The sequence below is a fragment of the Marmota monax genome, unplaced genomic scaffold, assembly GCF_021218885.2.
Source record: "Marmota monax isolate L192 unplaced genomic scaffold, Marmota_monax_Labrador192_F-V1.1 WCK01_AAM20220418_F8-fsc00086, whole genome shotgun sequence".
In the NCBI taxonomy this organism is placed as follows: domain Eukaryota; kingdom Metazoa; phylum Chordata; class Mammalia; order Rodentia; family Sciuridae; genus Marmota; species Marmota monax.
Window position 1 is genome coordinate 4,770,619 of NW_026693086.1, and position 12,522 is coordinate 4,783,140.

Here is a 12,522-nt window from a genome sequence, read left to right on the forward strand (position 1 = left end):
AGGCGCTCACGGCCCGCAGAGCCCTTCTGGGGAAGACTGCTGTTCCCAGCCCCGCCACACCCCAGGCCCTGTGTCGTGCTGCGGTGGCCACCGGGCTCCAGGCTCTGTCCCCATCTCCTCCGCGTGTCTTCCTGCTGTGTCTCTTACAAGGAGACTTGTCCGCAGGTGATCCAGGATGGTCTCATCTCAAGTTTCCTTTTTGCAAATAAAGTGACCTTCGCAGGTTCTGGGAAGTGGATATGGGTCTGGGGAAGGGAGCCACCATTCAACCAATACAATCAGTTCCGTGCCTTCTACAAGATTCCATTCTTTTGAAGGAAGACATGACCATTCAGCAGTCCGCTTCTGCCGTGTGCTCCCTCCACCATGTAAGGAGCTGCCACAGGGCCAAAGCAACAGGGCCAAGCAAACCTTTCCTCCTTTTAAGTTGATTACCTCAGGCATTTTGTCACAGTGACGGAAAGCGGACTGATGCACCCTCCACGCCAAATGAATAACAGGCCAGGTGTGGATAAGAACCGTGAGCAAGAGGAAGGCAGAGCGAGGAGGAGGGAGAAGGGGGAGGAGGCTCCCACTTGCATATTCCTGAGCAGAGGCTGAGCCCTGGACACCTGGGGGAGGCTGCACCAGGAGGAGCCGCAGGGGAGACCTGTAGCTGGGGTGGGAGTGAGCACGGGACAGAACAGTAGTTATGGTCCCAGGTGCCACTGGTTACCATGCAACAAGGACGGCTTCCTCCCCGGGGTCCTTGCTGGGCCCACGCTTCACCGGGATGAGCTGTGCCTTCAACCAGCCTCGTCTGAAGCTCTCACGGTTAACCTCCTGGGGAAGAAGGGGCCTGCTCTTGTCAGAAGACATATGCCCCGAATTTGGTCTCTGTCCCCGGTTCTTGACTAAAACTCTTGAAGATGGGGACATTTGAGAGTCTCGCTGTGGTGTTGGGTCTTTGACTCGGGCTCCAACACCGTTCCTAGGTCCCTTGGAACTTCCTGAGTGAAAGGAGCATCTTTTGTTCTAATGAGCAGGTTGCTAATGGGCCCCCGATGGCCTGGGGAGGGGGCCGGGAAACAACCGTGTGACGAGAGAGTTGGAACTTCCAGCCCCCCTGCCCCGAACCCTGACCTCTGGCTGAAGTTTGGCTGGTCACCGACATCCAGTGCCATCTAACGAGGACTCCGTAAGGCCCAAAAGGACACGGTCCACCGGCTGCCGGGCTGAACAGGCTGGGAGATGCCCGAGGGTGGCATGTCCCCTGCTTCTCTTCTCCGGGCTGCTTGTCGCTCTCCTCTATCAGAGCCTTTAGAATAAGGGGGGAAACGTCAGTGGGGTGTTACCCCGAGTCCCGCGAGTTGCCCCGAAGGTACCACTTGTTGGGCAGAAGCACAGGCCACACCCAGGGCTGGTGACTGGCATCTGAAATGGGGTCAGTCTTCCATGGCGGAGCCCTTCATTTGTGGGATCCGGGGCCAGCTCCGGGTGGACAGGGTCAGGATCGATTGGCTCAGGAGGCCGGCTGGGGTCCCTGGGGAGCTGGTTGGGGGCCAAGTCCCCACCCCGGTGTCACGCGTGGGGGGACAGAGGGACAGGTGGTCTCCTCCTCTCCTTTCCCTCCAGTTATCTGTTCGTCTTTTAATAATCAAAACGCTCCTCATCGTTTGGATAAAGAAACTGAGGTCGCTTGCGTGGGGTCACTTCCAGAGGAGGCCACCGAGCTGGGACCCCAGCCCAGGGTCCCCTGTCCCCACCGCTTCCTCACGGGGCTTCCGCGAGGGGCTTCCAGGAAACAAAGAGAAGGAAAAGGAGGTCAGTGGAGGACCAAAGACAAATGGGTTCCTCTTGCAGCGGAGGCTTTGGTGGCGCTGGGGAGGGCGGGGGGACGGTCCTGCGTGACTTTGAAGGAGATCCAACATCCCTGCACTGAACCTCCACCCTCCGGCCTGCTGCTGTGGGGGCCATGGCAGGCTGGACAGGCCAGCACGCCCGCTCTGAGCCACCGCCCTGACCACTTCCCTCTGTGGAGCCAGAGGGGCTGGGGGGCCGCTCGGATGCCTGAGTTTGAGGCAGGAAGGGAAGGTGAGCCCCCACCCAGACAAGGTGGCCACGGCGAGATGGCAGCCCTGACCCGGACACTGCAGGGGGTGGGGAGCCCTGTATTGCACTCTGCTGGTGTTTCCCAATTATTGTTTGAAAATCCTGTCCAGATAACGCACCCACACATCTCCATAAAGGGATGATATCCGCGTCCCCCGCGCCCTCCGCCATACTGGCTGCTTCTGTTCTCAGACACACCCAGTGGTCCCTGCCACAGGACCTTTGCACGTTGTTCCTGCTGCCTGAAGAGCCCTCTATGGACTCAATCCCAGGTCACCTCTGCAGAGGCCTCCCCGATTGCTCATCCACAGGCGTCCACTCCCCACTACGGTCCGTCTCCCATCCCAGCGTGGCCTCCCCTGTGTGGCCCAGTGCTGTGACTGGATATGGTTGGAGTGTGGCCCCCAAGGATTTGTGGGTCGGAAGCTGGGTCCCCAGAGTGGAGATATGAGAGGTGGTAGGACCTCGAGGGGGTGGGAACTAGTGGCAATTGGGTGATTGGGAAAGGAGGCAATGTTTGTTCTCACGAGAGGGTCACACTAGCAAGGCTGGCCCCTCCCCAGACTCTCTGGCTTCCTGTCCTGCTGAGGCGTCTCCGTCTCTCATGCTTCCATCAGGATCCCATCCACCATGATGTGAGTCAGATAAGGGGGATCCTTGGTTTTTGGATTTGCAGCCTTCAAAACTGTGAGCTAAATAAACCTTTTTTTACGCATTACCCAGCCTCAGGCATTTTATCATAGTAACGGAAATGGACGAATTGGACTGTTTGCTCTGCCTCCACTGGCCTGCCGGCTACACAGGGGCAGGTCCGGGCTGTCCACCCCACTGCTGAGTCCTGTGCGCCTGGAGGAGAGCCTGGGAGGAGGTCAAGTCTTGCCGAATGTCCATCAGAGGAAGAGATGAAGGAGGAGGGAGGGGCAGGCAGAGAGCATCCGCCGGGGTCCACCTCTCTTCTTACTGTTTCTGGCAAACATCAGGCAGTCCCCACGCAGCCCGGGCAGCTGCTCTTCTGGGAAGGTGGGGAAGGAGTCAGGGAGGAGCCCTGCAAGGACTCCCAGTTCATGTCGGCTCAGACGCCGTGACCCCCTGGCCTGGACGCAGTTCCTCAGGAGATGGGGGCCACTGGGGGGCGTGGGTCACACACATGGCACTGCCCACCATATTTCCACCACGAGCAGTGCCACATGGCCTTCTGGCCCGTGGTGGGGAGGTAGGGAGGGACGCTCTGAGCTGACCTGAAGACTGAGTTGTGCAGGCCCAAGCTTCACTACTGTAAAAATAAAAGGGGACCCGCCGGGTGCAGTGGCGCACGCCTGTCATCCCAGCAGCTCGGGAGGCTGAGGCAGGAGGATCGTGAGTTCAAAGCCAGCCTCAGCAACAGCGAGGCCCTGAGCAACTCAGTGAGACCCTGTCTCTAAATAAAATGCAAAACAGGGCTGGGGATGGGCCTCAGTGGTGGAGTGCCCCTGAGTTCCATCCCTGGTACCTACTCTCTAAAAAAAAGCCACCTAAGAAAGAGGACACAGCAACCCCGCACACATGGCCTCCGAGAGCCACCAGCTCTAAGTGCTTTCTGTGTAGCGAGCTTTGAGGCCACCCCACAAGAACAGCACATGCGTTTCTCTGTGACACAGCGGCTGGCTCCTGGATCCTCTCAGATACCAAAGTGCACGGTGCTGGCATCCCTTATGTGGAGAGTATTTGCATATATAACCTGCACACACCCTGCCGTCTACTTTTTTTTTTATTTATTTTTTTAGTTTTAGCTGGACACAATATCTTTATTTCATTTTTATGTGGTGCTGAGAATGGAACCCAGTGCCTCACGTGTGCCAGGCGAGCACGCTACCACTTGAGCCACATCCCCAGCCCCCATCTACTTTAAATCCTCTCTAAATGACTACGATACCTGATGTAATGTAAATGCTGTAAAAAGTGTGGATGTTCAGAAAATAATGACAAGAAAAAAAGAGGCTGCGCATGTTCCAGACAGACGCAGTGTTTTTCTGGCTGTCTCTGACCCGGGGTTGGTTGGACGCAGGACGTGCTCTCCGTGGATACGGAGGGCTGCACTGTTTGGGCATTTGGTGTGCACGATGACCTTCGTGTCAAAGACAAGGACACCCAGGCTGAGGGGTCCTAAGGTGCCCAAGTTCACACAGCAGAGGGTGAGGGACCAGGATCTGGCTCCGGGTCACTGGGATCTAGAGGCTGTCGGGTGCTATTGCTCTACTTTGATTTTTTTTTTTTCTTTTTGCAGGGCTGGGCTAGAACCGGGGCCTCGGGCTTGCTCGGCACATGCTCTTCCCCTGAGCGTCGCCCCAGCCCTGAGCCGTCCTGTTGAAGGAAGGACATCTTTTCCCGTTTATACCCCAGGAGTGAGCCGAGTGTGTGCTCAGGAGTGTCAGCCGCTGGGCCTTCCCTCCCACTGATCGGGGACACTGCAGCCACCCAGCTCCCCGCCCTTGGCACTGCCCAAGTCTCAGGCCATCTCTGAGCGTCTCTGAGTCTCTGAAAGGGAAGTTAATCCACTCTCCCCGGTGCCAAGGTGCCGCAGTCCGGCTGCAGCAGAATAACCGGGGGGTGACGAATAACTTGCGTACGTTGATACAGCAGGAGTAGGAGCCGTTTACTGTAGGACAACAGAGATATTTATACATTGTACCCAGCTTATCTTAATTAGCATAAACTAGATACATCAGTCAACCAATCAGGAATCTCCACACTTAATGGCTCACTTTTGTTACTTCTCAAACCACTCCCTCTGGCATTTTGCCAGGCACCATCCAGACTTGTTTACGAACTCTAACATTCCCCTGGCAAAATGCCAGGTGTTATTTTGACTTGTTTACAGACTCTAACACCAAGGCCTGGGGAATGCCCAAGGGATGTGGTGGGGATGTGAGATGAGCCCTGGGGGCCCGGGCTGGGACAGGCTCATCTTCGGCCATCTGTACCCTGTCCACCCAGGGGTCACACTCTTCATCCTTTCCAGGTCAGGGATCAGCCAAACCCCATCACCCAACTACTGCTGACCTGTGGCCACAAGACCACCATTGCCATGGTTACAGACTGCAGAGCCCATAACCTGCTGCTGTTTATTGAGCAACTACTGAGACCCAGGTCCACAGCTGAATCCTGCTCTCCCCCAGCTTCTTCCCGGGGTCCTTCACCAACTCCACTCTACAGATGAGGACTGAACCTAAGTGATGCACCTGAGGTCTACGAGGCTGGACGGATGCATGAGCTAAGAGCCCCAGAGAGAGAAGTTGGCCACACGAGGTGAGCATTGCCTTGAAATATGAAACCTCATTCTGTGGCTCAGTGTTGTTTACATTTTGAGTTACCTTGAGGTGGAGAGGGGACTCGCACTGCAGTAGTGCACCCGTGGTTGTCCAGGGTTAGGGCTGAGGGTCGACCCTGGTCTTAGTAAGCGGTCTGTGTGACCGTGAGCCCAGACCTGCCCAAGTGTGGCTCTCAGGACCAGGTCTCCTCAGTGAGAACAGGTGGATTCTAGAGTTTGGGGGCAGTTCTGTGGGTCCCGCCTCTCCAGGGGAGAGAAGTCAACTCTCTGGGGCCGGCCACACCCTGGGGGCAGCGGGGGCTCTACCAGGTGCACACCCCTTCAGAGATCCCAACCCCGGAGGACGGGAGTCGCCTCTGGGAGTGGGAGGCAGAGCCCAGTGGGGACCATAGAGGCTTGAGATCAGGCCCGCAGCGCGCTCCTCTCCCCTGCCTGGCCCTCCCGGGAACCTGCAGCCGCCTTCTCTCTCGGGTCCAGCCCTGAGCCAGGGAGTGGGCGACAGGACACTTCTGCTTATTTAAATGCTATTTCACGTGTGGATGGATTTGGGGCTGGAACTCTTGGTCACCAATGAATATGGTTATTTTTGGTCTGAAAATAGTAATGAAAAGGCGATTTGTCAAAATATGACCAGGAACCACACTATTATTTGTTCAAGTGCCACTGCCATTGTCCCTCTGGGTGGCAAAGGACCTGGGAGTGCTCCCGGGGCCACAGAGCGGACACCCCACAGGCAGGTAATCGGGCTATTTTTTTTTAATTTGATTTTAAAATAAATCCCTGGACTTTTTGGACGTGAAGTGAGGTCAGTGCTGTCTGTTGGTCGCGGACACTCGCAGGAAGTGGCCGCGGCGTGGCCCTGGACTCCGCGGGTCGCCGCCCTGGGTCTTCAGTTCTCCCTTTTCTTGGCTGACACATGAACACCCAGTAGACGCGGTTCCAACTGGCGAAGGTTAGAAAACATCTTTTCCCGCCCTCAGGTTCCAGAGCAAGAGGAGACGTCACGAAAGCGGGGACCTTCTGGGCTCCCCAGCCGCTCCGCGGGGTCTGCTCGGGCGGCCACACAGCGCACATGTGCAGAGCCCCGCGAGGCACCTGTTCCCGGTCGCTGGTCCCTGTCCTTCCTAGTTCCTGATCTGGCACCTGTCACAGAGCAGAGCCCCAGGAGGTGGTAGGAGAGAGACTGTGATGCCTAAGTGTCCCCATCCTGGGGAGGGGGTGCCAGGTCAGATGCCATGCGACAGTCCCGGGCCTTCCGCTCAGCACCGGGGCCTCTCCCTGGGGCAGCCGCTCCTGGGCCACCTGCAGGTGGACTCTGCCAGCCCAGCTCCGAGCTGCCGGGGAAGCAGAACCAGCCAGGACCCAGCCATCCCTGGCGCACACGGCCCCACGAGGCCTGAGGGGATGTGGCAGTCAGGGCCAGTCCAGGGCCCAAAGGGACTCTGACCACACACTGCTGGCCTCCTTTCTTCCTGAAGCCAGGCCCAGCCCTGGACCCCTCTGGCAGAGCCACACAGAGCCTGGGAAGAGCCATTTCAGGCCTTCCCGGGGGGGGGGGGGGGACAGGAGGGAACCCGCGGCCACTCCTCTGTGAGAACAGAGGGAAGGGCAGAATCTGGCCTGAATTCCTGTCCCCTAGGTCGTTCTAGGCAAGTCATGTAAGCTGGGAGCCTGTCCTTCTGGCTCAGTGGGAACAGTGACAGAGGACCTGTTTCCTCTGTTGTCAGTGTGAGGTTATGGATAGCTGAGGCTTCCCAGGCCCTTGCACCGAGGTCCCCAGTGGATGAGAAGGCAGACAAGTGAGCCGGGGCTTTGTGGCCTTGGGCAAATCATTCCCCTCTCTGGGCTTCAGAGGCCTCACGAGGAAGTATTTGCTTCAAGGTTAAGGAATCCTAAAGGGTGGGGTGGGTGTCTGCAGAAGGCAAACCCTTGGGCTGGTCTCCTCTGTGGAAGGCAGGGGGACCATTTTGGGCAATGCCACAGAACAGATCAGTGACCTAACACCAGCCCCAGAGACTCCCCTGCTCCGGGCCCTCCCCGGGCAGCTGGGTGAGGGGAGATTAAGATGCCGGGCACATCCTTCTCCAGGAGCTGCATCACTTCCACTCGAGTGCCCTTCAGAGGCTGGAAGCAAGGTCACTGCGACTCGGGAGCTTGGGAATCATCTACCCTGCGTGGCGCACTGGGACTGGGGTGGGAGGAAGCTATAGCCTTGGCAAATGGGGCTCCACCATCCTCGGGGTTTCCAAGGTGACCTGTGTCTCATGTGCCTGGCCTTGGCCCTTGAGGATCCCAACACAAGTGTGGGTCCGAGATGAGGCCCGGATCCATGTTCCACACAGGCTGGGTCTGCCCCAGGGGCCAGTCTGTGGCTTAGAAGGAGACAGACTGACAGCTGGGGTCTCCAGGGGCCTCCTGAAGGGGTCTGTGCCAGGCCCGGGGGCAGGAGGACCCTGACCTGCATGTAACATGACCTTACTCCTGATGGATGAGTATATGCACATAAATGCACAGAAAGGTCGGGAAGCCCACCCACCATTATTGAGTGCCTTCAGAGGCTTATTTATCTACAAAGACATGTATTATTTCCACACTAAAAGGGAGGAAGAAACACTTGGTATTTTGTGCACTGCTAGGGATGGGACCCAGAGCCTTGAGCAGGCCAGGCAAGTGTCCTGCCACAGCCGCACCCCGGGCCCTGATTTCTAAAAAGGAAATCTACCTGTTGTCAAAACGCCTTCCACGTCAGGCCTGTGGATCTCCTGGGTGGTTCGTCTAGATAATTAACTTTCCACCCTCCCCTACCCGTGACCCTGTGCAGGTTGTCACTGCCCTTCAGAGCCCCTGGGAGCGGGCAGCAGCTCTGACGAGGAGACACGGATCTGCCCTGTGCTCTCGAGCTGCCACCTTGCCACTGCCCAAGGCCCGAGCCAATTAATTAACAAGGCTTTGAAAAGATGTTTGCAAGTGATAGCGAAGAGTGCGGAGGGGGGGCTTGGAGCTGAAGGGGTCCTTCACTAAGAGCTGCACTCCCGCCTCCTGCGGAGCTCAGGAGAAGCCCAGGCCCCAGACGCCAAGGACAGGGCTTCCTTAGGCTGAAAGTTAGTCAAGGGCACCCAGTGTGACTCCAAGCTGCTTCCTGGGAGGAAAACCCCGTTTGGCTACATCTGAAAAATCCTCACAGCTTGACATCCTGGGGGCATCTGCTGCAGGCTGAGCCCCAATGCCCGGTGCTGGGGAGCAGGGCCATCTCTGCCTTCGAGTTCTCCTATTGGTGGGGGGACACGTGGCACCAGTGACCAGAAGGGACAAAGGGGCCCTGGGGCAGTAGGAGCAGGAGCCAGTAGCCACCCAGAGCTGCCTGGGAGGCCCCAGGTGGCCAGATCACGCCCACCAGAATGCTGCCTGCCACCCATCTGTCCCAGGGCTTCTTGTCTTCTCCGTGACATTCAGTCAGGGATTCCTCTCCCATGACCAAGGAGACAAGTCCTGGCATACACCTGCTGCCCCACAATTATCACCGAGAATGTCTCTGCTCACCATGTCCTGGCTTCAAGGGAAAAGATGACAGCCATGTTCCCCAGTGCCCCACCAAACCTTCCTGGTGACCCGCAATGTGTCAGCTCCAGCCAGAAGGAAAATCCTGCCCCTCTCTCGCTCTTCACCCTGTCCTGGAGACCCCACCCGGCCCCCCTATCTGCCCACTGCCAAGTTCCTGGCAAATTCACATGCTCCATGGAGCTGCCCGATGTCTGTCACTTGGGGAGAGCCCCACCTGCTCCCTCCAGCATCTTCTACCTGTCCCCACCCACTATGTGCTGAGCACATCAGTCTGCAGCTATCTGCGGGTCTGTCTCGCCACCCGCCCCCTGCAGCCAGCACTTGGCTTGCAGAAGAGTTTGACAAATGATGTGTGTTAAATTGACGACTGGCCACCAATCAGGGTCCTGCCAAAGCCCGGGGAGCCAACTAGAAGTATCCACCTGTCCTGTCCCTGTCAGCTGCCCTGAGACATGTGGCAATGGAGAGGGCTCTGGGACAGCAAAGGTGTTCAGAGTGCACAGGGACCTGACTCTCCAAGGGCCTGAGTCTCCAAGATGCACAGACAGGGTTGATGGAGTCCAGTGGTCTGTGCGGAGCTTCTCTGCTCAGATTCCTGGTGACTCCAAAGCCTGCACCTCCCATCCTTTTTCAGAACAGAAATTGAGCTCCAACAATCCCCACCATGAGGCCAAACCAAGGAGCAATTCCTCGTTGGAAGAAACCAGACAACCACAGGGACTCGTGCACACGGACGCCCAGGGCCACCTCCCTGGCCACGAAGGTGGACAGTCAGGACAGGGCACCTCCGCGTGTGGAGACGCCACTTGCCACAGGGAGCAGGTTTTGGTAGAATATTAATAAGATGAGGAGGTCGGGGCTGGGGATGTGGCTCAAGCGGTGGCGCGCTCGTCTGGCATGCGTGCGGCCCGGGTTCGATCCCCAGCACCACATACAAACACAGAGGTTGTGTCCGCTGAGAACTAAAAAATAAATATTAAAATTCTCTTAAAAAAAAAAAAAAGGCACGAAAAACTTAAAAAAAAAAAATAAGATGAGGAGGTCACAATACAGTGTACAAAAAGGAGCTACAACACAGGGAGAGCTCAAGTTTACCAATGGGAACAAAGAAAAGAAAAAGCGCATTTGTACACATACAGGGAAAGGAGAAGGGAGGACGCACCAAAATATCAGCAGCTGTTTCCTGTGGCAGAGCATTAGACGGCCATTTTTAAAGAATGTTCTGCATAGTTTACAGTCTGTTATGAACATTTTATAGCTGGGAGAAAAACACTTGCTGTTTTAAAACAAAAACCTTCACCTTTCATTGCACGAGGTCAGTGGCCAGCCGTGGAGGAGAATGATACAACTGGCGAGGATGGAGATCCCATCAGGCGGGCACCAGGGCACCGCAGAACCTGATTTCTGTTTTAGTCAGCTTTTTCGCTGCTGTGACTAAAAGATCTGACCAGAACAATTGTAGAGGAGAAAATGTTTTATTTGGAGGCGCAGTCCCTGGGGCTCGAGGTGAGGCTGAAAACCAGGGCAGGAGTGTGGGGGAGGAAGCAGGCGGCATGGTGATCAGGAAGTGGAGACTCCCCAGACACAGGTATGTACCCCCAAACTACGTATGTCCCCAGTGCCCACCCCACCTGCCTCCAGTTACCAGTTCACCCCCATCAGGGGATCCCTTGGGTTGAATCTCTCATAACCCATCATCTCCCCTCTGAACCTTCTTGCATTGTCTTACACATGAGCTTTTGGGGGACACCTCACATCCAGACCATAACACTGAGCGGCTTGGGAGGCTGGGACAGGAGGATCCCAAGATCCAGTCCAGCTTGGGCAATTTATCAAGACCTTGTCACAAAAAATAAAAGTGGCTGGAGTATAGCCCAATGAGATTCCCCAGGTTAAAAAAAGAAAACAGAAAAAGTTCATCAGATTTCCCAAAGCAGGTGGCTTTGTCTTTGGTGGATATAAGTGACATAAACCAAAAGAAGCCAGGACGCGGGCCACAGCAGAACATGGGGCATCCTCCTCACACTCCAAGGTGACCAAAAGCAGTCCCCCTGGTTGAGAGGCCCCTGCCGTGATCTGTCTCCACTAGAGACTAATCAAAGGCTCAGTAAGGTCCATCTCCACCCTTCCCCATCCCCGGAATGCAAGGACGACCTCTGGATTTGTCAGAGTCCAGTAGTTCACCTGACTCACCCGGCTTCTGAAGGCCTGCGTGGTACAGGCCCTGTTTGGGGTACTGCCCCTGAGAACCAGATCAGCCAGGTGTGGAGGCACAGCCGGGTGTGGTGGCACCCCCGTGAACCCAGCAACTCAGAAGGCTGAGCAGAAGGCTCACAAGTTCCAGGCAAGCCTGGGCAACTTAGTGAGCACCTGTCTCAAGACTTATTTGAAAAGCTGGGTACGTGGCTCAGAGGTAATCCACTCCTGGGTTCAGGCCCCAACACCAAAAAGAAAAAAAAAAGTAGAATTGGAACAGAGATCTCCCTCCGCTCTCTGCCCGCACTGCCAAGAACCAGGAGCAGAACTCAGAGCTGGGCCCTGCCCATCAGTCCTGATCAAGACCCCCCAACACCCGAGTCTGCTCCCTCCCCTCAGCTGCTCCTTTACTGTCCCAGCTCCTGCCGGTGTTCCCTGTCCAAAAGTGGGGCCCACAGGGACAAGCCCCACCTCTAAGAGTAGAAAGCCGCCCCAGCCTCCCTAGTGCACAGGTGACGCCTATTTATAGCCTGGGGATAACTGGAGGCCGATGCCCCTGCAGAAGAGCAGCCAGCTCCCAAGCACCCCCTTCCAGCTCTGCAGAGGGGCCGACCGCAGCTGCCAGGGCGAGGGGCTGCAGAGGGGCCGCGAGGCATATCTGAAGTCCCATGCGAGTGTGCGCATGCACACACACTCACACACCTCCGGCTGGCCCAGACTAAGGCAAAGGCTTCCCATAAAGGCCTCAGAAACAGAAGCATCCCCCAACTCCCTCCTGCATCCTGGCTCACCAAGAAGCCGAGGCGCAGCCACTGCCCGCCTCACTTCCAGGTGAGCAGATCCACCCCGGCTCTGCCTGTCCATCCAGTCACGCTGCGTCTTGGAGCAAGAGCCTCTGCTGATCTGTTCTGGAGCATGCAAGCACGGACGCTGTTTCCACCCGGCCCTCACTCAGAGGGCGCGGGGCCTCACCCATGCCAAGCTGTCTTCTGGCACCCACGGCAACCTCTACACCTCCCTGCCGTGCTCAGGTGAGACTTGGGTCCATTGTGGGGCCCTTTGTGGGAGGGATCCTCTTCTGGGAGGGGAAGGTCCAGGCTCGCCATGCCAAAGCGCAGGGCCTGCGTCCTGCTCCATCACAGGCTGCCTGCTGGCCACACCCACTCCCGGCACTGAGTGCGTTTTCCCACATGGCTTAGAAGTTTAGGGTGTTTTCTAGAAGACCGTGGGACGCAGTCAGACCCCACCCCGTCAGCACCTCTCTGCTGTGATTGCCAAGGGCAAAGAGGGGCTCCGGGCGCCCTTGCTGCCCACTGTGCCCCCAGCACGGCCCACTCACCTGGAGGAGCCTTGAGGAGGAACGGAAT